This window comes from Anser brachyrhynchus, assembly GCF_964034855.1.
Source record: "Anser brachyrhynchus genome assembly, chromosome: 6".
Classification (NCBI taxonomy): Eukaryota; Metazoa; Chordata; class Aves; order Anseriformes; family Anatidae; genus Anser; species Anser brachyrhynchus.
This window is the reverse complement of record NC_137700.1, coordinates 21,146,027-21,169,222: the sequence shown is the minus strand read 5'-3', so window position 1 is coordinate 21,169,222 and position 23,196 is coordinate 21,146,027. Positions and strand designations below refer to the sequence as shown.

The 23,196-nt window shown below is 42.8% G+C and overlaps 1 protein-coding gene across 17 annotated transcripts in view; it reads right to left on the bottom strand.

The window, feature by feature from the left end:
* LOC308197640 (uncharacterized protein) overlaps nucleotides 1-23,196 on the bottom strand; it is a 628,187-nt gene that overhangs the window by 494,360 nt on the left and 110,631 nt on the right. For 16 of the 17 annotated variants that reach the window (XR_013953160.1, XR_013953161.1, XR_013953162.1 and 13 more), the window contains exons 5-10: nucleotides 22,063-23,113; nucleotides 18,945-19,290; nucleotides 16,600-16,738; nucleotides 11,403-11,557; nucleotides 3,854-9,915; nucleotides 661-836 (exon numbers count right to left, since the gene is read on the bottom strand). The gene's annotated coding sequence lies outside the window, so the exon portion shown is untranslated. The remainder of the gene's footprint in view (nucleotides 1-660; nucleotides 837-3,853; nucleotides 9,916-11,402; nucleotides 11,558-16,599; nucleotides 16,739-18,944; nucleotides 19,291-22,062; nucleotides 23,114-23,196) is intronic. The other variant, XR_013953176.1, reaches the window with a different exon arrangement.

The following is a 23,196-nucleotide window of genomic DNA, read 5'->3' as shown; positions in this document are numbered from 1 at the left end:
TCAGCATAGCTCACGAGTGCTAGCTGGGCTGTAGACATGGATGGAGCACAATCCCATCCCAAAGACCCAGTGACAGCCAGGGAGGCAGCAAGACAAAAGCTTCCAAACACCAAACCACAGCTGCAGCTCTGCCAATTCAGTGTTTTTGAATGGCCATGCTTTCGAGGGCAGCCAGAGTTGAACCAAGGCAGCTGCTGGAGAAATGCAAGAGCCACCAGCAGCAGTCCCGCCGCATCGCAGCAGCCCTCAGTGCCTTCTACTCGGGCTTTGGCTCCGTGGCCAAGACACCACCGCAGTGTCTGTGCTTACATCTGGGGCTCTGCCCTGTTCAGTAGCTTCTTACAGATCTTCCAACCCAACAGCCACGCCAGCTGGATGTGAATTAACTTCAGATCACAGCTCTGAATGCTCCCAAGGCAAGGCAGAAGTGCAAATGCAAAGTTAGTTAGTGCTAAGTGGTTCCCCTTAGGAAGCACCAGATGTAGGCATTCCCTGCTCCAGCCACAGGTAATATCCTGTACTGGAGACCCTTAGATTCACCCTCTTCCTCCTCACCATTCTTAATTTGTAAGGGTCAAGTTCACCTTTTACAAGGGGAAGTGCTTTTTGCTACCCGCTGGCAGAGGTGATAACAGAGCAGGATATTCAGCTTGCACATACCTGTTCTGAATACCTGTGAGACCGCATCTTGGCTGTCATCTGATCTGCCTGAACTACCAGCCTCAAGATTTGATACAGGAAGTTGAAGGGCAGCAGGCATCCTTCAGAACATGAGGCAGACATTTTTCTCCAGTTCATCCAGAATTCTGCTTCATTTGGGACTTCTTTATTTGAATCTAAAAAGTGTATTTGTAAGAAACCAAATGAACTTCAAACAAGCACAAGGAAGCAGGATACCATATGGCATATTCAGATTCACGGAGTTGCTATCCCGCTTAATAAATCTTCTTTTACATACATTTTTGATAAAACTATTGTATCCTACAGGGATTTTAATTTTATGTCTCAAAAGGAGGTTAATATATTAAATTTTACTGTATACAGATTAAATGAGGACTTGTGAAAATTCTCAAACTTATCTGCACAACTAAATAAATTTTCTGACTTTGCACTTGGGGTAATTGTAATAGAGTTTTTGATCCCTGGGTAGATGGATGTAATAGTCCTATAAATCCCACATTTTCAACATCTTCAAAGACTATAAAATGTTTATGAGAGAATATGGTTTTAGAGACATCTGGTGGTTATATAAGCCTAAGGAGAGAAATCAACCATGGAAGTATTAAACATAAATTCTACTTTTTCAACAACAGTATCCTGTAAAGAGAGAAAGAGATTAGCTTATTCACTGCCTCTGCGCATACCGAGGTAAATAATTTACCCCAAGAGGTCACCTTGTTTATGGTGATTTAGCAGCTTTGCTTACAGTAAAAGAAAAAAAATAAGATTTTTCAACATAAATTAATGTATGTTTCTTTCAGTGGTATTTAAACTTACCACGATCTAGTCAGAGTATGACGGGGGCAAGAGACTGGAGATACTGAATATTTTAAATCCTACTGCTAGACAAAATCATTCTCTCTGCCTGCACCTAGTTACTGTGTCTTTTGTTCTAACTTCTGGTGTGCTGCTTTTTGTTTAAAAGTTCACTAACTCCCCAGTATGATATTACTTAAGTGCTTGCCTACAGCTAGAACAGCTCAGAAATAGAATCTCTAAACTTGTAGGATCAAAATACAAGAAAAGCGCAGGTACTCCGAGGCAAAGTCAAAGATCCATGCTTTTTTTATATTCATTAATAACATACTTTAATGACTATTAGAGTGATCTGTAAGGATTCATAATTTATGTCTAGGGCCTTATTAAAACTTCAAGTATTCAGTTATACATCTAAACCTCCTCCATATCCCCACAGATCTTCTGCTAGGGTATGAAACACAGAACTACTCATTTGGAGACAAAATCAAATCCTCCTCTCAGTTACACTAATGTAAATCCAAAAGAAAAGGAAGAAAGAAAACTCCCCGGTTAGATACAAAACATAAAAAGAAACCACTTCAGTTTTAAATAAGAGTGAGAAAGCTGGATTGCCCTCCCCTCCTGTACCCAAGATGACAGGGCTGTGATTGCAAGAGATCAAAAAAGTCCTCGCAAGCCCACGCCGTAGCACAGACTCAAAGCCTTTTAAAGCAAAAAAGAATTCACAGCTCCTGCTCGCCGGGGGCAGGACTGCTCCTTTCGGTGTTTAGGTGGGCAGGGAGGTCCTGTGCTCCCGTCACTCCAGTGTTTCCAGCCCACTGGCAATTTTCCCAGCTATTTTAGGAGCATCTGTTGTATCAGCCAACGTGTTGCACTCCTTCCCTCTGCCTCCCTGCTCATAACACTGCTGCCACCCATCTTCACACCCCCCTTCCTCTTCTTGGCGAGCGCACGTTGCGCTACGTCTCTGCAAGAGAACAAACCAACTGCAAGTGAACCACCACAAATTAATTTGTTCCCCAAGGCAAAAGTTTCTTGGCCAGTTTTTGGTTGAACAAAGGGGCTACCACCACTCCCAGGACACGCTCTTCTCGAATGCAACCAACCCCAAAGCAAGACCTCAGAGGACCAAAGCAAAAAGCAACCCTCTACTTTATTTTATTTTTAACTCTCCAAGCACGAATCAGCAGGAATTCTCATGCTAGGGAGGGGTTTCTCATACATATTTTTCCATCCTGATCACTCAAAAGTGGTTTTCTCTTAACAGTCCTAACTTTGAATGTAATTTACATGCAATGAGCTGCATTACTATTTCATTATGTTTGAGATTATACATGTACATAATTCAGGATATTTAAAGCCACGGTTGCTGCAGAAACCGTAATTATATTTCTTGTTAAATCATTAAAGTTAACGTCATTTCTGGAATTACAGAGTATTATGCAGGGGTAGGACACAGAGCGGTGTGTATGGCCACCTCGCAGCTGAGCGCTATCCATGCATGCACACATCAGGAAATGCAGAATTAAGGCATCTCCAAGGACTCTGAATAATCCAGGCGCTCAAGTCCCATTTTAGACATAATTTGGCCAATTCTGTCTGTTGTTTTATATTCAAAATTTACATTCATTGAAATGTCTTTTGGGGCCTCAAGTTCCAGCAGGACTGGTTTCCATGGGCTTGCTCTAATGAGGGCAGCACCTACAGTCTCCAAAACAAGAAACAAATTGAATGGAGGAAAAAAATATACTGACATTTTTTCATCTCTCACTTTGATCCCGTACAGGATTTCCCTTTCTCCTCCAAACATGCCCTCCCCAAGCCCCTCCATCCTCTTGGGAGCTAATGGGCAGCTGCCTCCGGCCCAAGAGGAGCCCCCTACAAGGACAGTGGTGTTTGGGACAGCTCGTCTGCAAGCTGAGCTCATCACTCAGGCACACGCATCCTTGTGGGATGCTGAAAAACCCCACATGGGGCAATGATGCTCTGTACGCATCCCTGAGCACCGAAATCTCTCTCATCATAGCTAATTATTCTGTGTCCCTGCACACCTGGGAGAGGGGACGGGAAGCTCTTGACACACTGCTGGAAGACTAAATCCTCATTTGTGGATCCGCCTTTGCTCACAGAAGTCTCGGAGTATACAACAGAGAACAAAATGCCTTGCAAACTGATACTCTATCACCTCTTGAAAAATATGAGCTGCTTTCCAAAAAGGGAACAGCTGTGGGCTGATATCTGGATCCTTTTAGTCACATGAAAACTGTCTAAATTAATCATGTCTCATGTTCCAAGCCACAACAGAATTAGCATTCAATTGCACATCACCTAAATCATTACTTAAATTATCATCATTTGTCAGATAAATCCTCACCTCCATCTCTAGTGATAATCCATGGTTAACTGAAATGTTGTGTAATATGAAACCTGCTGGGAAAATCGTAAAAAATTTGGAATACTCATGTGAAAATGTGCTACTAGTTCATCGGTATGAAGACATGCGAGTCTCCTCTGCTGAAGGCCAGAAGTTATTTCAGCATCAACACTGATTTTATATGCTTCATTACGCTGTAGCTTTCCTTATAATTTCTATAATTTCCCTTATAATTTCCAATAATTTTACAATTTTCTTTTTATAATTGAAAAACAAATGGAAGAAATTAAAGAAGACAGAAAAGAGCCAGTGCATCACTGCAGTTCGGATTCACTCCCTGAGACCACACGCAGATAAGCAAACTTGCTAAAATACAGCTGCGGTTTTAGAGGCAGGCAACTTGAGAGGCTATGTACTGTCCTCCTCGTGAGAGGAGAGAGAGAAAGAAGGATGAAAAGCAGAATGTAATTTCTTCTTCCCTCCTGCAGCTGAAGGATAAGGAGCGAGAGGACGTGCGTTTTATCAGACTCACCAGAACTAATGCCATCTCAGGAGATCATAGAGCAAGTGCAAGATAAATTTTCCCTTTTCCTTCTGCTCTTGTAGCCATTCATGCTCATCCTGCAAGGCAGCCAGGCTCTTCTACTACTTCCCTCTCTTCTTCCTCTGCTTGAAGTCTTTGCACACCTAAATATGGTAGGTTTTGAGACCTGCCTTTATCCAAATATCTGTCACCTCCTTCCCCTTCTGTACCTATATGGTGGTGTCTTTCCAACCCTCTCCCTCCTGTTCTGCCAGCCCTCCCCATGTGAAGCTCAGTAACAAGTACTGACAGCTTTTCATCCTTTCTTTGAGGATGAAAACATCTTTCAACATCTGCCCTCCTAAACCCAACCATAGCTTGCACCCAGTGCCCACCTGCACATCGCGCTTAAACATCCTTGTTTCTTTCTCCCATGTTGCCCACTACACTTTCAAAGACTTTCCAGGAAGATAGTTTCCAAGTATCTTCTTCAAAACCCTTCCCAAAATGCTCTGGTTACTATTTACAACCATCTGGATAGGATGCAGATAGGCTGAGACTAGCACATGACCTTCCCTTACTCCTTTCATTTTGATTTACTTATTTTAATCCCGTATTCTGCTTGGATCCATCTATTGCTTTCTACTTGTAATTACACTTGAAGGCCCTCTTAGGGAAGGAACAGCTTTTTGCTCTGTACTTGACAGCAGTGTGCATGTGGTCTACACCCAAAGCTCTTAGGTACCATGCAACACCAGCTACCAACTAGTAATCCTAAATGCTAGATGCAACAACAGTGAGAAACACAGCTTGGTCCCCTCACCTCTCTCTGGAGCAGGAATTCAAACGTGGTTCTCAAAGAGAACCTCAGTGTCACCTCAATGTGTACAAATCACCCTGCTGCACCTTTGCCATCCTATCTTTCAGGGTCCTGTGACCAGTGAAAAAGTGATCAATAAGCCACAAATGCATCAAAAGAGTTTGCACGTAGCCGTCAGAACATGGCAGATGGGAGAGAAAGAATGAAAAGCATTTAGAGCCATCGGCCTTGAAGGTAAAGATGTTTCAGGCAAAGATGCTCACCTCCATACTACAGTCCCCATGTACAAATGGCATTAATTGAGTCATACCTTTTCCTCACCTGGGTTATGTCCTTCTCCAGAGACAAAGGTTAGAGCCAATACACGGATTGGTTTTTTGTTCTGCCTTTTAACAGCTTTCAACTGTTAAGTCTTCATCGTTCCTCAACTCTTTGTGCACAGGTTTTCATGAGACCTGCAGCAGCACGGAAGGACTCTCTTCATCAGCTGGTGGGGGAAGAATTGGTAGAGGCACCTACCAATTCCTGGGACTGCAGTGGGACTCTAGACAGAGAGCTGGTGGGACTTCAGAAGGTAAGTACTGAATGGGGTGAATTTGGGAATACCACAGCAGAAAGACATGGAATAAAAACCAAGGGATAAGAACCAAGGAATAAAAACCTCCAGTGAGAGCAAAGCCAGATCCTCTAAGTCACATCTACACCATTCACGTGTGAGGGTTACAGGACTCAGCCCTGGCTTTGTTCCTAACAAACTCCCTCTAAAGCAAGTACACACTAACAGGAGACACTTCTCCTAGCTCCTAACCTGTTTGCTGCCCTTGCTTTCTTCTCCCCTTCAAAAAGTTGATTAAGAATAGAAAAATCACGATGAGTTGAAATACACATCTTCCCAAAAAGCAGGTCATCTCTTGCTGCTTGTTGATGAGGTGGGAACTTCAGCTTGTTCCCACAGTTCGTTATATGGTATTTAAAGATTTACTAGAACACAAAGTTTGTATAATTATCGTGGTACTTGGCATAGTCTTAGGTGCTCGCATTAGATATGATCCCACTGAGTCTTTCAGGCACTGTCCCAAAAAAATCTGATGTACCATCTACTTTCTCCTGTCACTCCTGATTATTTTTGATTAACTTGCTTTGCTGAAAGACTATTACACTGATTAAATCAGAAGGATTAGCAGAAAGTCAAAACTACACCTTTGAACGTGAATCTCTAACAATTATAAAACAAACTTGAAGCTACCATGCTGCTACAGAGAATTTAGAAGCAATTCAGCGTCAGCTGTCAGTCAGATTTCTGCAGCCTGAACTAGTTATTTCCAACTGGGAATGTATCTAGCAAAGTCATAACTGCTGATTTAATGAATGATTATAATGGTTTTGAAGTATTCACTTCAAAAGTTTAAGCAATATAAAACTGATCAAACTTTTAAGTCTCACTGCAAACTATAAACTAAAATCAGATTTAGCAAGAACTCTCTATAGCCCATGAACTTGCACCCAACAACCAAATTACTGCAATTTGTGTATTATATTAATGCTAATCGCATCACCACATTTTATTCAGAACTTACCCAAGTAAATTAACAGGATATGTACAAGTTTTCCTAAATAATAAAAAAATGAATAATTGAGAAGCTCATCCAAAGGCCACTGCAGTCATTAGAAAAAGGCTGACTCCAGTTGTTTTTAATCCAAGTTTACCTATGAACTCCAAGACTCGGCCTTATATAAGTAAGGAACTGCCTTTTAAATTGGCGAATAACAAACACAGGAGAATGAAGCATGTCCCTGCAGATCTGCATGTGATACTTCATATCGGAGAGATCCTCATCTTTATTAAAGGTTAGGATTTCTCATATCCTGTTCTGTGGCTTCTATCAACACTGCCAGGTAAATCTTCTATGTGCAATGCAAAGTACCAAAGACTTTCATGCCTGTCTTTGATGGGGTAAAAACAGGCCCAGCTTCAATATAAAAAACCGTAACAGATTTCTAGCACTCCCACTTCCTGCCAGAGCTGGAATGAGAAGGCCTTTTGCTATTTAATTACAGCGTCGGTTTTTTTCTTCATAAGGTGTGTTAAAAAAATGAAAGGGAAAGCAGTGGGAAATCATACACTTTTTTTTTTTTCCTTTTGCTTCTCCTTAAATTACAGTCCTGACATTTGAGGGAGGACTCCTGCCAGAACAGGTCATCGTTTTCTCTCATCCCTACATGCCACTGCTGTATCTGACTACGCTTGAGGCTTTCAGAAACCTCCCTTCTCGCCCCTGAGCAGGCAAGGCCCTCGCATGTGGGTGCCCCGACCGAGCACCGTGCAGCTGGGAGGCGCAGTGAGCTCACCGTTATCCCTCTTTAATCACAGCTCTGCTCTATCTTACCGTAGTCTCACTTATTAATATTGCTTTGGAGGCAGCAAAATTGCCCTAAAAGATTCAGCTAATGATAAAATTCATCTTTTTAAACATTTCTCTCATTGTTACATATTTATCTATTTTATTTCTATTTGTACATAGGTGTCTGCTTTCATTTACATTCATTTCATTCAGCCTCTAACATTCTGGTGGGTTGTAAAAACAATATATATTAGGGAAATGACAACAAATTAATTTTACAAACATAATGCCTAGAGAGGAGGCCTACAAAGCTGTCCTTCCTCGTGTATCATTGCTGCTTATGGCAGAGGAATTTAGATGTTCATTACCGGACAATGTAACTCAAAAAAGTAAAGACTGTCACTTCTACTTACTGTTTGCAGATTTAGTGAATCTTCCTAATCTGTCACGCAGTATTTTATAACCCAAAGAGAGAGAAAAAAGAATCACTATTTACCCATGGTCCTTTAGTAACAGTTTTATGTGGCTTGCCAACTGGTGAAAAGGCCCCAGAGCAGACCCTCCTCAGGTTGTCTCAGTAAAACAACCTCGTGGTCAACCGTCAGACCCAGGGCATTCACCCTCTCTGAGGGCTGTGCTTTAAATGCTGGATGGGTCTGCAGGGACCTGCCCCTCCAGCACTTCTTGTTTTAAGACCTATAAGCATCAGGGAGAAGGTGGATAGCCTCTGAATCCCAACAAACCCGAACCTCAGCTGCATGCAGAAGCAACATAAATCTCAGAGATTAAACCTGTTTTGGAATTTGTTAGCCAGACCACGAGTCTTTCTTCCCCACTCAGCAGTTCTGCACCACCCTTTATCCACCCCGCTGGAAACCCAGTTTGTGCTCACAGCAGGGAGAAGCCACACCAGCTTCTCCCCCCAAAACACCAGTGAAATGTTGAGGGAAACGAGGAACCTCTGCCAAGTGGCAAGGACTGTTACCACTTCTCTCCCCTACACGTTTTCCAGGCCAGTTTTCTCCCCACATTGATCAAATGACAAGTTTCTGTTTTTCCTTGCAGGTTGGAACAATTTCTGGTACAGTGCAGAAAACAGCCTTAGTCCACCTGTGCAGACGTCATCCAACTTCAGCCATCATGTAACTGGGGTCTAAGCCAATCACCAAGTTCTTTCTGTAGCTCCAAAAGAGAGATAACCTAACTCAACGTGCAGTTTTTGCTCTCTTCATCTCACACAGCATTCTTACAGTGGGACAGATGCACTCTGGGGCGTAACAGCCCTTCAGAGACAACAAGGCATGTGCTGCAGCCTCTGTTGCAATAGGTAAAACAAGAAAGGGATGAAAATCACATTCTTACGTAACTTACAACTCATGGCATTTTTTAAAAAGCACTACAGATGTTCCATCCTGATTACGTTCTTCCAGGTGACCTCAGTATTCAATTGCAGGAATTTATCCAAATTGTCATTTATCAGTGAGTAATACTGCCTTCTTGATCTTCTCACTCCTCTGTACCACCCCTGAATGCAGCTTTCAAAACATAAAAAAATCCAGGCGCCAGTGAGTTAGAAGCACAGCTTGCACAGACAGTCAGTAGTAGCCCAGCACATTTCCTCACTTTTGCTCCCCAGCTGTGCACACTAGGTGGGTATCCTGAACACACAAACCCTATACATGCAAGGGGCTGGATAAAAACAAGAAACAACTCCCCCAGGCTCGTGCAAAGGTTTATCCTCCAAAATGTGCGGGCAAGGAAACTACACTGCACTTAGGCAGCTCTTTTATTCTCCATTTGCAAACTTTAAACTGTTCAGTGATCTGGTAGAGCATAACAACTTTTTCCTATATTAATAATTTCAGTGCTGGTAACGACATAAGGCAAGCCTGAAGGGTGAGATACGCTATCATTACCTCTTGTTCTGCCAGATTTCAGATTACCATGTAGCTTGATTTCAGTTTTCAAAATCTCCAGTTTAACAAGAAGGGTTAATGCAATAAAACAGCATACCTTCTGCATTTCCCACTAATTCTGAAATGTGAAACAAAAGGGAAAGCCTTTTTAAGAAATGATATATTCAACCCAAAACCTCTCTTACTGAGGATGTGTGCGCACTCCATACTGGCTGTGCAGAGGAATTCTCCTGCTCTCAATGAAATTTTTAGTTATCTTGTTCCACTTTCAGCTAGTGACCTCTTTCAGAGGTAAACTGACCTTTGACCTGCCAGAAGACTTCAAGTCAACAAGAAAAGGGACTGCAAAGCTTGGGTCTCCTGCCACTTCTCTGAGAAAGATGTTTTCACATTGACTTTACTTCATACAGTTTACCTTCATTCCCCTTTCTTCAATTTTAAGACAGGTTTTGAAGACGCAGCTGTAGATAAGGAAAGTTGCTGTTATTGTGATCTCTAGATACTGAGATATGAATCAAAATTCACCTCATTAGCTCCAAGAATGACAGGTTATAGCTGTTATTTTCTATTAGCTTCTTTTCTTTTTGTCAAAACCACTACCCACTGAAAGCTAATATAAGACAGCAAAAAAAGACTGATTTTGTATGTGAAGACCTACTAACCATCCATCTCGTCCAAAAGTGCATTTTAAAAAGACTTAATTCCCCATGTTAAGTATTTTCCCTACCAAAAATGCATATGCAAACATCACCATTTGCAATGAAGAGACATATGAGCAGCTGATGCTTGTATTACACGTCCTCCAGAAGGCAGCGCAAGGCCTGGGCATCATCAGAGGCCGATATAATTGCATTATCTACCTCAGTGCACTACATAAAGACATGGGGCAGGAACAACACAGGTGTGCCAGCACAGTCTGCCTGCAGAAGTCCCATTGGCCCCATTTTCTGTTTTTCTGGGAGCGCCTCCACATTTTGCAGCATCCTGCAAGCGGTGCCACTCCTGCCTTTACTCCCTGCCTCCCCAGGGAAAGCAATTTTGGATGAGACTAAAGGCTTTGGCACTTCTCTAGCCAGACCTTGGGATGGTTCCCTGTCCCCCCATCCAGGTACAATTACATACTGCACCTTTCCAAGTGGTTATTTTCTCAAGTCTTTTGTAGAAATACCCATTCAGCAGAGATAAGCTCATCGCTAAAAGCCTTGGATCTCATCAGTTTACTTCCCCCTGCTTTTAGCTTTCCTTCCAGTGCTAATATCCCTGGTTCTGGCAACACACCAATTTATGTTCTAGTACCAACCAAGAGCCTCAGCTTTGAGACACATAATACAGTCCATTCATCTTCTGCTGTGCCATTGTCCCCTGCTCCCATGGAGAATTCCTCCAGGCTAATGGGGCACTGTCACCTCCTTTGTCCAAACACTCGTTGTCTTTATCTTTTTATATTAACACTCACTATTATGTTGCCAGGCTTTTTCTTTTTTTAATCCATTTACTCTTGGAATTATCTTCTTTTTGAAAACTTTTGAGTTTCACCTAGCATCCTACCTGATGGCCATCCCTAGGAAATTCCAGATTTGCTGCCTCCTTCACACATTTAAAGCACTGCCAACACTGTAAGTTCAATTGCCGAATAACTTGCTGATGAACTCTTTTAGGGTTAATTTTTTTATCTTTCATAGTCCCTCTCCGAGCACCTCTCAGCCTTTTACCTAATACTCAGTTGTCCCTAAACTGCAAGACGGAGTTTTCAGCCTTCTATGAGTTGCAAAGGCTCCCAAGTTTCACCTTTCTTTAAGTACTCATCACACTCACACATTTCTCTGACATTTCTCATTTTTATATCCTAGCTCCCGTCCAATGCCTGTACCATAGTTTCATAATTATTGTCTCCCGAGGTAGCAAAAAGTTGTTTTTGTTTTTTTTTTTTTTAAATCAAAACCAGCACCTGTCAAACACAAGGCTGCTTCCAGCGTCTCCCTTCTTGCTGGCACATGGCACTTACAGCCGCGAGACGAAGTGCTGTTTCCAGAGGGGTTGAGATGCACCAGGGTTTTTAACTGCTCTGCTTTTCCAGCTTCCGGAATGTTTTACCATTTTGGTCTGAAACAAAAAGCCAGATTACCGGTCAGAGTTTTCTTTAATTCAGCAACTATTTGGCCAGCACCACCTAAGGGCTGCCTTACACCAGACTTCCAGCAGACCTCGCAAGAGCCCGTTACCCAGCCAGCTCTCCCAGTAACACCAGCCCCTGGCATGACTGGTTGTGCTAATAATGCACATTTTCCCTAGAAATACATTTTGGTACCTTGGCTACCATTAAAAAGCTTACAGATAGACTTTTGTACAGTTTGTGGGCTTTAATACAAAAGGCTTAGAGCAGGCTCTTGTATTCTGAACTGCTGAACTACACAGGATGCACTTTTATGCTTTAATATTTCTGCGACGTTACCAAGTTACAGTAATGTGCAGTGATGCATTTATCTGCTTTCGGACAGATCCTAGTCTCAGGCAGATGAGCATAAATTGGAGTAACTCAATTGTTCTTGTGTTTTCTCAGGAGTTACGCTAATTTAGCTAACAATTGTCTTCAGACCATTGAATTAAATTGCTTTACAAGGCAGCACTTTAATGTTCATATTCTTTAAATTAATATAAACATGTCTTTCCATTATATTTTACATAAGATCCATTTCAAATGCATTAATTCAATTACCTTGTTTTATAGATAGGCTTTTACCAGTGCCAGAAAGTCAGTGGCAAGCTCCTCCCGGCAACACCCGTAGCAAGACTGAACTCTAAATGTGCATACATTTATATCTGTAAACTCAGACTTAAGCAATGAAAATGCAATTACTTAAAAGTCTGCAGACTTTGACAAAGTTGTGTTCTATATATGAGATTTTGTAAATGCATACTTGTTTCAGCCTGCAAGCTGCATATACCATGCTACATCCTGCTCCTTCTAAAATCAGCAGTGCTGAATTCCCCTTGGAGCCAACGGGAACGAAATTTGGCCTATGTTCCCTGTTACTAAAAGAGGTGAAAAAATGCAGTGTTACTGGCTTGATATAAGGTGGTTACCTGAAAAACCTTCTCTTCAAACATGCTGAAGTGTATCAGTTCTCACAGAAAACAATCTGTGAGGTTCACCAACCAACAGAGAGGCTTTCCAAATCTCCAGTCACACAGCCAGGAAAAAAAAATTAGAAGTGCTAAAACTTTGTACTTTGTATGTATCTTAATCCTACCCTCCTATACACTCTGATAAGCAGGAACAATAAACATTTCCAACCAGAGCATTTGTCCTGTGACTGCAAATCCAGTGTTGCCCCACCTAGCTAGCAAAGGGGAAGCAGAACCCAGACAAAATCTTACTTACCATTTTGAAATGGCTGCCTTGTCCTTTGAGCATCACACGTGCTCCTGGCACTTTGCTTACACACAGAAATACCAGTGCAGCCATTAAGGTAGCGGGACATGGGAGCGGGATGTAATCAATACAGGACCTGCATCATATTTGTATGTAGATTTCCATATATTTAGTGTGCTATAGGAAGTTTGTGCAAAAGGGCTGATTGTTACACACTGCTCATACAATGTACTTGATCAACCCAAGTATTTCCTTATGAATTACCAGAAAGCCAATAATCATTGTTTCCAAAGATGAAGCCCTCTTTCCATGAGCCCACATCAAATATCGGATTCTTCCCTCTAAGCAAACACCCTGTTAGAAAGAAGGAGGGGTCCACAAACGTGCAGTCAAGTCATCCACCCACCTGGGTTGGGGCTGAAGTCCTGGCACCAGAAGTCCAACCCAGCCAACTTTGCAGTGCTGCAGCTTCTTCACTACAGCACCAGAAAAAACAATTCTCTGCCCAGATTTATCCTTTGTCCCCGCGCCACATACACACAAAAGAAAGTTTGCTTGATGTAAGTCAGAGTGCAAATTGAGTGATGTTTTGTACCAGCCAAGGATCTCCTTCTGGGTTTTGTGCAGTCACAGAGATGAAGCTCATTATTCATGTAACCACTGCAAAAATATTATTCCAAGGCCTGGCGCTGCCTTTTTGTTCAAGCAAACCCCTTGCTGAAGTGAAGATTTTTCTTTTTATTAATGTTTGTATAAGAACAAAGAAAGTTCTTTTTAATTTACTCAGTAAAGCAAAGAAATGAACAGTGAACATTAAAATACTACATGGGTTGAGATATTTCAAAGCCCAAACAGCTCTGGTTTAATGGATGTGTATTTTTTGCCTGTATAATGAATGTTTCTAAATATACTCAGCGAAAAGGAAGACTATTTACCATTTTAATATTTAATATTTTGCAGCCATATATATGGAAACAATTTGCCATGGTTATATTTCTGGGGAAAGCAAATAGCTCCGATACGAAGCTGAAATGTAGCATTCATTGTAAAAGCCCACGTTTTGCATCCCGAATGTCAAACCAAGAGCAGTTGACCTCCGAATGTAGAGATGAGCTGTACAGAAACCAGCAAGCAATCAAAAGCTAAGCACAGTTTAAAATCCTGCATAGTGGTTCATACCCACATCTGCTCCCGTGCTGGAATACTTCACAACTGGATCAGCTGTAACTTCTACCTTCACCCCAACTCCTCACATTTATCATTTTAAAAACTGATGTTGGTTCGAAAGCTGCTTCCTTCAAAATGCCAACAACTGGGATTTTCACACCATCCCTTGGATTCCCATCACCTGCTGCTTGGAGGTGACCCACACGTAGAGCACCTACGGCCATCCCCTCTGCTCCAGCAGATCCGACGGGATCCTCGGCAGCACCAGGAGCCCAGGCAGGGCTCCCCTGGCCACCAAAATGCCACTTGGACAGCTGAATCACACTTCTCACCTCCCATATTTCTAAAGGAAGGCAATTCCTGTTTGCATTAATTAGCACTAATAGCAAAAATTGCTGTTGAATACACAGCAAGTGACACTCTCACTGTCAAGACAGTTAATACACTGTAAAGGATCATCTGAGTTCCTGCCTGTACACCACCTGAAAAAAAATCTCCCAATCCCATAAGAAACAATCTTCATCCACTCCTTTCTTCCTTTTCGCTTAAGATTTTACCAATTGTTTTCTTACAAACACAGCAAATAACACCCGGTTTCCCAAAGGGAATTAAACTCCAGGACTCTCTGGCTCAAGGTAATACCATGCAGTTCATCACTTGAGCCACAGATACAAGTCTTCAAACCCTACACGGAAGCAGTAATTACCTGCAGCTTTTCGTGTGCGTGCAGTCTGTATGTAAATGAGAAACCACAAACCTATTACAAATTAGAGGCATGAAAATGTGTGACTGTGTTGTTGCCTTGGACTTAAGCAAGTGCACTCACAGGGGTCTAACCACCTGGAGGAAGACCTGCCGCCAGCAAGTCACCAAGGTCACGCACATCACTGCTCATAAGAAGGCTTTATTAATCTTCTCATTAAGCAGCTGCTTGGCACTCTGCACTGGAGCGGCCACTGAAATACGGCTACCCCATCCAAACCGGAAGGGAAACCCCTGGCTCCTGACACTTCCCTACCAATTTGGGGTTTTTGGTTTTCTTGTTTTCACCTGAATGGTTCAACTTTGGTACATGTAATCCATCAGCTGCACGGCACCTACAGGAACGCTTACATGGTTAAAAGCAAGTCTCCTGCTTCCCTGGGCTGGGAGGCTATTTTCTATTTTTCACTTTTTTCCTTTTCATAACATTTTGCACACTTAAACATGCACTGCAGATTGCATTCAATTTATCTCTCCCTGCATTACAAATTTCTAAATGGACCTCGTTCATCCTTCTCGTTTTGTTAATAAATCATTTTGGTTGCCCGCAGATGCCTGCCAAAATCGGGAAGATTCATGAGCCTGAGTTACAGGCATTTATTAATTAGAGGAATCAAGGTGTCACAAGCTCCGAACATCTATTCCAAACTGAGAGCTGGCAAACTGTTGCAGCACTCCACCATTGTAACAATGTGATAAAGACAGAAAAAAGGAGAATTTGTAACACGCCTGTGCTACAAGTCCCCATTAGATCATTAACTTTCTGCAATTTTTGACCCCATTGTTCTGGGCAATGCTGCCAGAGGGGGGAACACAACCACACATCGGGGTTTTTTGTCCTTTTGAGCCAGTCCAGCATCAATCAGCCCACTTTCAGATTACTTACCCCACACCCTGAACACATCACTACCTGGAAGATGCTCACATGGACAACATCCCCGTGCAGGAATATTCCCCGTGAGCCTTGAGGAAGAAGCACAGACACATCCCCACAGGCATCACAGGATGTGACAACCAGGCCTTCATGACCTGCATTAGTGGGCTGAAGCTGGCTGAGCAGACAAAGGAGATTTCCCAGGACCTACCTAAAGCCAATTCACAAAGCACAACCCCTCCGTGAGCTGTTAGTATCACCAGATTCCTTGCTGGATGCAGACACAGCTAAAAGAGACGCCAGTAATGTCTCCCTGTGTGCACAGAAGCCAGAACACCCGCACCCTGCAGCACAGACCTGCTCTTTGAAGTGAAACTTCTTATAAGAAGCGTTGCCGAGAAATATATTCTGAATTAGACTTTCTCTAATCCCATATTCAACACACCTTCAATTCCTATTTGTTTTTGTATTACTTTATGTTTATACCTGCTTCTTTCACTCTGCTTCTCTAGTGCACAGAAGCCAGCTGGATGGGAAAGGTATTTACTGAAGCAATCCCCTGGTGCCTGCCTCTTGTTTTCTATCAGCCTCGCTGCATGCAGGAAGCGCCAGGTAGTAGCCACCATGGCCAGGGACTTGAAGTAGTCAACACAGCCGAATTTCCATCATCACACTTAGCTCTCCGACCCCTGGCACTCCTCTTAAACCCATCCTTTCTGCCCTAGATGACGAGCCACAGGCATGAGAAGGGCCACGACCACCTGCGGAGATGTGACAAATTTTGTCAGCAGCTCAAAGAATGCATTTTGTCCGCTCCAGCCTGCCACCCCGTCTTGTTTGGGCAGCTCATTAAAAAGCCATGAAGGTTGGTCAGTCGTGCTCAGACTACAGATTTCCACGCTCATATTTTTCCTAAATATTTAACTAACAGTCTTGCCGTGACAGCTGCATGGTTTCTGAGGTGTTTACCTCCACGATAATGGCTTACTACCACGCAGCCGGTTCCTGGATCTGAATGTTAGCTGCCAATCTGCCCACGGGACAGGGAACGTCTGCGCAGGTGTTCACACGTGCCCAGTAATGGAATACAGGTTAGTGCAGTCAGGACCTGCCAAGGGAACAGAGAAGGATTTCATACGCTCACTAGTCAAGAAAACAGAAATTAAACTTTTGTGAGTCATTTTGCATCTGCCCTGCTGCTGCCACCCTTCACCCAGCCACCCACAAACCTCGCCCTTGGCACCCATCCCACAGCCACTCTTCCTTACCCGATAAGAGCCACAAATCCCTGCCCACCCCTGCGCCACCTGAGGTACAGAGGGATAGGAGGGGGCTAACTGCCCCGCAGCGAGTCATCTGCATGGACACACCCTAGGTTCGAATGATTTAGGATGTGACATAGGCTGCCCCAGCAGCTCTTTATTCCAAGGACTGCTCAGTAAAAAAGCAGGAATTGCTGCTTCCTCTGTCCTGTTCTAATTTCCCAGCAGCGATTCGGGCTCTATACTGCAGAATCCATTTACGCTGAACCTCTGCTGTCTGGCTGTGTAATTTTAATGTTTGATTGACGTGACCAACCCATCTTCTAATAAAGAGGGATAAATAATCCCAATTAGATACTTAATACCAGGGTATTCGCCCTTCACCTATAATTGCCCTTTTACACTTATAAAGGGAGATGGTTTAGTTTCTCCTATATATTTACCAATCATTTCCCTTCCTATGTTAATGCTTCCAGCACTGTTTGACATTTAATTCTCCAGTTTTTCTCTTCCAATTACTTGTTATTGGCTGTGATTGTGTCTTTTATTAGAGGTCCAGAGGGCCACCTGCCAGATAACCCCTGCTACAAACGTCTCGTGTCAACTTCTCCATCTAGACAACAGGTTAAAAAAAAACTAAAATTCAAAACCACCGAACACCTATCCTACTCTTCTCCCTCCTTTGCCTTGTGGGTTTTTACAGGCTGAGACCAGTATTTCTGAGTTCTGACAGGACTTTGAGTTATGAATTTAAAAAATGAGGTTCCTCTAACACCGAAAAGCCCTGTTGCCATGGGACTGTGATGCTGTCAAACAATACTCCAGTACAGTATGGGAACTTTGAAAGGACTGAGCATATTCCCATCAAGTTTTGGGTATCTCCAGTTTTATTTTCAATCTCTCTTCCCTAAAACTTAGGGCAGGATTTCCTTAGTAACTGACACTTTTAAAACTGGATAAGATTTTTCAAGTATTTTGCTCATCCACCATTTAGTGGGTAAATATTCCCAATGAGACTTGACAGAATTTTACTTTTTCTACCCTGTTTCTATTTTTTCTAAGCAGAGTAATTGCAGAATTGTTTTTCACGATCACCACTGCCTTAAGAACTAAACTATTGCATTCCTCATTTCTTTCAGGCCCATTTCACCCACTGACAGCAAAGCTGCCACACTCCACCGAAGCACCGCCACGGTCCTCGCCATCTGAGCACCAGCCACCGCCGTCTCATTTGGCACCGTGGGGTAATTAGCCAGACTTTTAACGGCCTGACCCAGCTGCTGGAGGTGCTCCCTCCTGCCGAGGTGTGTGGTTTTGGGAGAGACCCCGTGCCATGGCTGCGATGCGAGATCACACGTGTGGGTATAACCAGGGCAAGGCGACTCTTCCCTCCTTCTCGTCAAACTTCTGAAGTTTCCCCTTAAAATATTGCAGCCATTAGCCCTGTGACATCAAAATAGATGTTCTCGTTTCAGCCTGCGCGTACGCTATCTTTAAGGCCATCGTGGTGTGTGTGTATGTGGTTTTTTCTTTATATTCCCCATTAGAGGTCACTTTTATCTAACGCTTAGAGCCTTTAATGGGGCCATGCATTTACCTTCTGTCGAGCACTTTGCGCTGGTTAAGATCATCACTTTTATTCAAACTGAGAACCGCCAGAATTTCCCCATTATTTCCTCTCAAATACCCTTTATCCCTTTCCACATTTTGCTCATTTACTCGCAGTCCTGAACTTGTGATTTTAATGACTACACAGTTGTTTCCCTAATTGAGCAGTGACCTGTTCACTTCCAAGCCTATTTTTATTCCTCCCTACCCTGGGTTAATTTACAGCCTCTCTTGCTGGTGGAGCGGCATTTATTGTAGGATGTAGAGCAGCAGGCTCTTTTTCTCTTTCTGGGACTGTACACCAGCTCTTTTAGCTTCCTTGGCCACTTCCTATCCCTTCTGGCACTCTCCATTTGGTGTAAGAGCAGTGCTAAATCGGAGCCCTTGCACCGTGCATGCGACTGCAGCCGGGTACTCTCATTTCCCTGCGGGGTAAATGCTTACTGCTCCTCGTAAACTTCAGCACCTTGCTCCTCCGTCAGAGCACTACTTTCGCAGCTGTTGTTTTCACTTCGGTGTGTATTTCTTTTGTCTTGCAAATTCTTGGGGCATTTGAGGTAAAGAAAACAGCTTTTGTATTAGTGCACTTTCCATCAGAGTTCGTGTTGGCAGAAGTTTAGGTCTCTGCAAAAAGTAATTTCCAAAACATCTTACCAAAGCAGCTCTTCGCAAACTACTCTGAGTAGCCACATACATGTCAGATTTTTCTGTAGTCACTCTTTCTGTAACATATTTTGGGGTGGATCTTCTCAGGATTATTATGGAGGGACACCATCAGGGCCACTGGAGTCTAAAAAAGAAAGGTGGACAAGAGCCTTTGGTCCTTCTCCGCTCATGAACAACCCCAAACAGCACGCTTGGTGCTGTCCAGCCCTGCACATGCACTGCAGCTCTCGAATGATAAGACTTCCTTGCTGCTGGCTTGAACCGTTGTTTGGTAACAAAGCTGGGACCCTCGCTGGCAAACTACTAAACCCTCACAGAGCTGCTCTCCCATGGTGTTAGCAGCCCAAGGCAGTCCCTCTGTCCCTGCCCCCCGAGACTCCCCAAGCAGCCGGTGCTTTTTGCTTCCCCCTGCCTCTACCAAAGGAGCAGGCAGAGCTGCTGGCTGCTGGAGATCTCCTAACTGCCTTAAACTACTCCATGCTGGCCAAAACTAGGCCAGTGCTGGAAAACAGCTGAAGACTCAGGCTACTTGCAGTGCTGCCACAACCTTGAATTTGACCAGCACAGACGGAAAGAGGTTCCACCCATCTCTTGCACGTCCTAGGGCAGAGCTATTGCATTTCAGAGAGCAACCACATCGTTGGTGTCACTCAGATCTGGAACAAGAGCCGCATTCTCCCCTAGCTCCCTCCAAAATGAAATCACTGGCACACCAGCAGCTGCCCCAGAGCCAAAAACCCCAGCAGATGAAGCTCCGGCTCAGCACAAGCCAGAAGCACGGGGACATCCAAAGCTGCCTGAGATCCAGGTGTGCCGAGGGGAGCCCCAGACCTTTCAGCAGCACCTCCAGCACACCAAGCATCGCGTCTGCCAGCAGCATGCACTGCCCCTGCTCACCCTCCATCCAGGAAAACAGCTCCCAAGTCAGAAGAGATTATTTGAGCTTTAGGAAGGTTGCCCGCTAGCTCCTGACATTTTCATTGTGTCATTTTATCTCTAAACCCAAACATCGTTTTTTCTGACTCAATTCTCCTCCAATTCTTAAATAGACTGTAATTTTTCTCAGTCATGCTCCTCCAGACTATCTTCCTAAATTAACATGTCATCTGTACAATTTTCAAATTAGTGCAATTTACCATTTCTTGATTCCATTCACTTTGTTCCTCAGGAATTTTCTGCTGCGAAGTGTGACAGCAGTATCTGAGCTGTATATTAAAAGCACAGAACTTCTTCCTCCAGCTTCAACTACCTACTCGCGCTTGATCCAAACACATGCTAATGCAGTAGAAAACCATCCGCTCCTCTTATGTTCTTGTACAGTGCTGCTACAGGATTTGAACGATTGTATTTTAAAAATGTCTGGAATTTTTTTAGTCCGGAATTTTGTACTAAGCAAGTCAGAATGACCTCTGGAAATATCAGATGTGCCGTCTTTTCCAGTTTTCAACAGTTTGAAATGCTAGCAACAGGACGCCTTGATAAAAAGGTGACAAATGTCACAGTAATACCCACAAATTAAAATAAGCAGGCTATTATTAAAAATACCTTGAATCTAGCGAAGAGCAACTGGCATGATAATTAAATGAAAAACATCAGGGAATTACAATACAATTAAGCAACACACATACAAGGTTACCCAACTTGAAGCGAGGGGTCTTCACAGCAGGCTGCTATGACTGAAATGAAACTTAAACCTATATAAGCTACTGATTACGGTCATACAGGTCTTACTACTACATCTAACACTGCAGCACTCTAGAGTGCTTATGGAGATATATTTCTGAACCTTCTGTAGTCCAAACCAGGCAACAGCATTCCATTTTCTTCAATCGTTAACTTTTCATTCCAAGCTGCTCTTCTTAACTTCCTGCTTTTGTTATACTATAAAGTTGTACTAGAAATGTTTCTTCAACCTTGAGATTTGTTGAAAATGGTTCCTCATTCCCCTGGAGAACGTATCATACAAACTGGCTGGTAGTAATTTTAACATTGGTTTTAATTTCCTCTTCACCTGTGGGTATTTTATTAAAATTCAAAGGTTGTCCTTTTTATTTATGCCTTTTACAAAGCATTTTTCTCTTAAGTGATGCTTAGCATCAGAAGATCCCTAAAGGTTTAAAGATTTGTGTTTAGAAGAAATTTAATCCTAGAACTTTTACTTTGCAAGTATTTTCAAGCCACATTATCTCCATCGTTTCGAATTCTCAACCTATTTATTAAAAATCACAAGTTCTGGAGATTTCGTTTTTCCCAAGTATTTTGTGCCTGCAACTGAACTTATTCACATATTGTGTAAACTTCACTAACTGCTTGAAAACTGACTTGTTTTAGTACTTCTTTTATTCTTTTTAGAAAGTATTGGTTGCTTTGCCACTCACATTAAGTTCTTTTTTGAGACTGTCCCTGCTTTCAGTCTGGCTGCTTGCTTTTCAACACCTACCTTGACTCTCTCCATGCCTGAAAAGACCTCTGTTGAACAGCCATATCTTTGTTGTTACAAGTATCAAGCCAACAATTCAGATTTAATATTATCTCAGAATACGAGTTCCCAAAATACACAAGATATAAAACAAACAGTAAAATCCAAGCTAATTTATGCCTTCACACAAAGCTTTTTATCAAAATATTTCTAAATCCTTAGACCTATTCTAACTCACACCAATGAATCATTCTGAATATCCTTTACAATCTGTTGATTTTGTACATTGAAATATAGGAATATAGAGTTTTATTCACGATTGCATATTTTAAAACTTCCAGTTCCAGTATTCTTGAAAAAACATTTAATATATTGCCTTGAATTTCATTTTTTTTTCATAAGCTGCTGTCCCTTCTTGACATCAAAAACACTTTAATTGCACCCCATCGTCATCCTTTTCTTTCATATGAAAAATACCTGGAACACTGTAGCAGAGGCAGTTGATTTCAGAGTTGAGGGTTTCCTTTGAATTTTCATATTATATATAATGCTGAGATCATTAATAGGGGTTCAAGTATTCATTTACAAGATTTGCATTTCAGCTCTAAAACGGCATGTAGCCGCTCCATCCATCTTTAAAACCCGTTGCACTGCAAACAAAGTTCTTAAGTACCGCGGACTCCTGTTCCCTAAGGCACTATGCTGCTAACAGGAGCTACCCTGCAAAATGTCCAGGGAGCCTTCCAACCATGCAGTACGAGACCCCTTCCTTAGTGAGAATAAGCTGGAGGTCAAAAAGATATGAGAGAGGGGGGGAAATGCAATATTCATTTGGGGGTTTGAGCACTTAACGTTTATAATCTTGGCGAGAGGAAGAAATGCTGTGGTGAGCTGCTAAAAGAAACGGGACATAAACGACCAATGCTGGCTTTATTTCGGTGAGCATCCAGAAGTGGCCACGAGTGGCGGCTTAGAGAACAAAGGTGACAATAGGGCAAATGTAGGGTGATACATTCCCTGTCACTAACATCCCAGGGGAAGGCGCAAGCAAGCCCTTATTTTGATCCCTAAAAGAAACTGAAAGCACATGCAGTGAATTGTCATTAGCGTGCGGTTAATTAGCATTACTAGTGTTGTTATTATATTTCTATCATCTCCGCACTGAGGTGCCCCATTGCAGATCCCATTGTGATACGCACTGTGCAAAATCTGAGCAAACTGAGCACTTTCTTCCCCAAAAGCTTATAATCCAAGCAAGAAGGCAGCAAAAATGAAGGAGAGGCAGGAGGGAAGTGACAGGGAAGCCTCAGCCAGGAGGCTCCCACATCCTCCCTAGGCATGGCAGACACAAAGGGCTCCGTGAATTTGTTCAAGTAAAGAAAATAAGGTGGCTTGGTCCTAAATGAGACATTTAGTTAAAAATAAAAATTAAACTGGCAAAACCAAGCTTGCTGGGGGGATCTATATTGTCCATGAGATTTCCACCTGGGCTTCCCTGGGAGGTGAGGACACACGGTCACCAGGCGCTCTGGAAAGAAAGAGAGGGAAAAAAGACCAACATTGAGAAAAAAAAATAGGGGAACATTGAAAAACTGATATTTGTAACTGTTA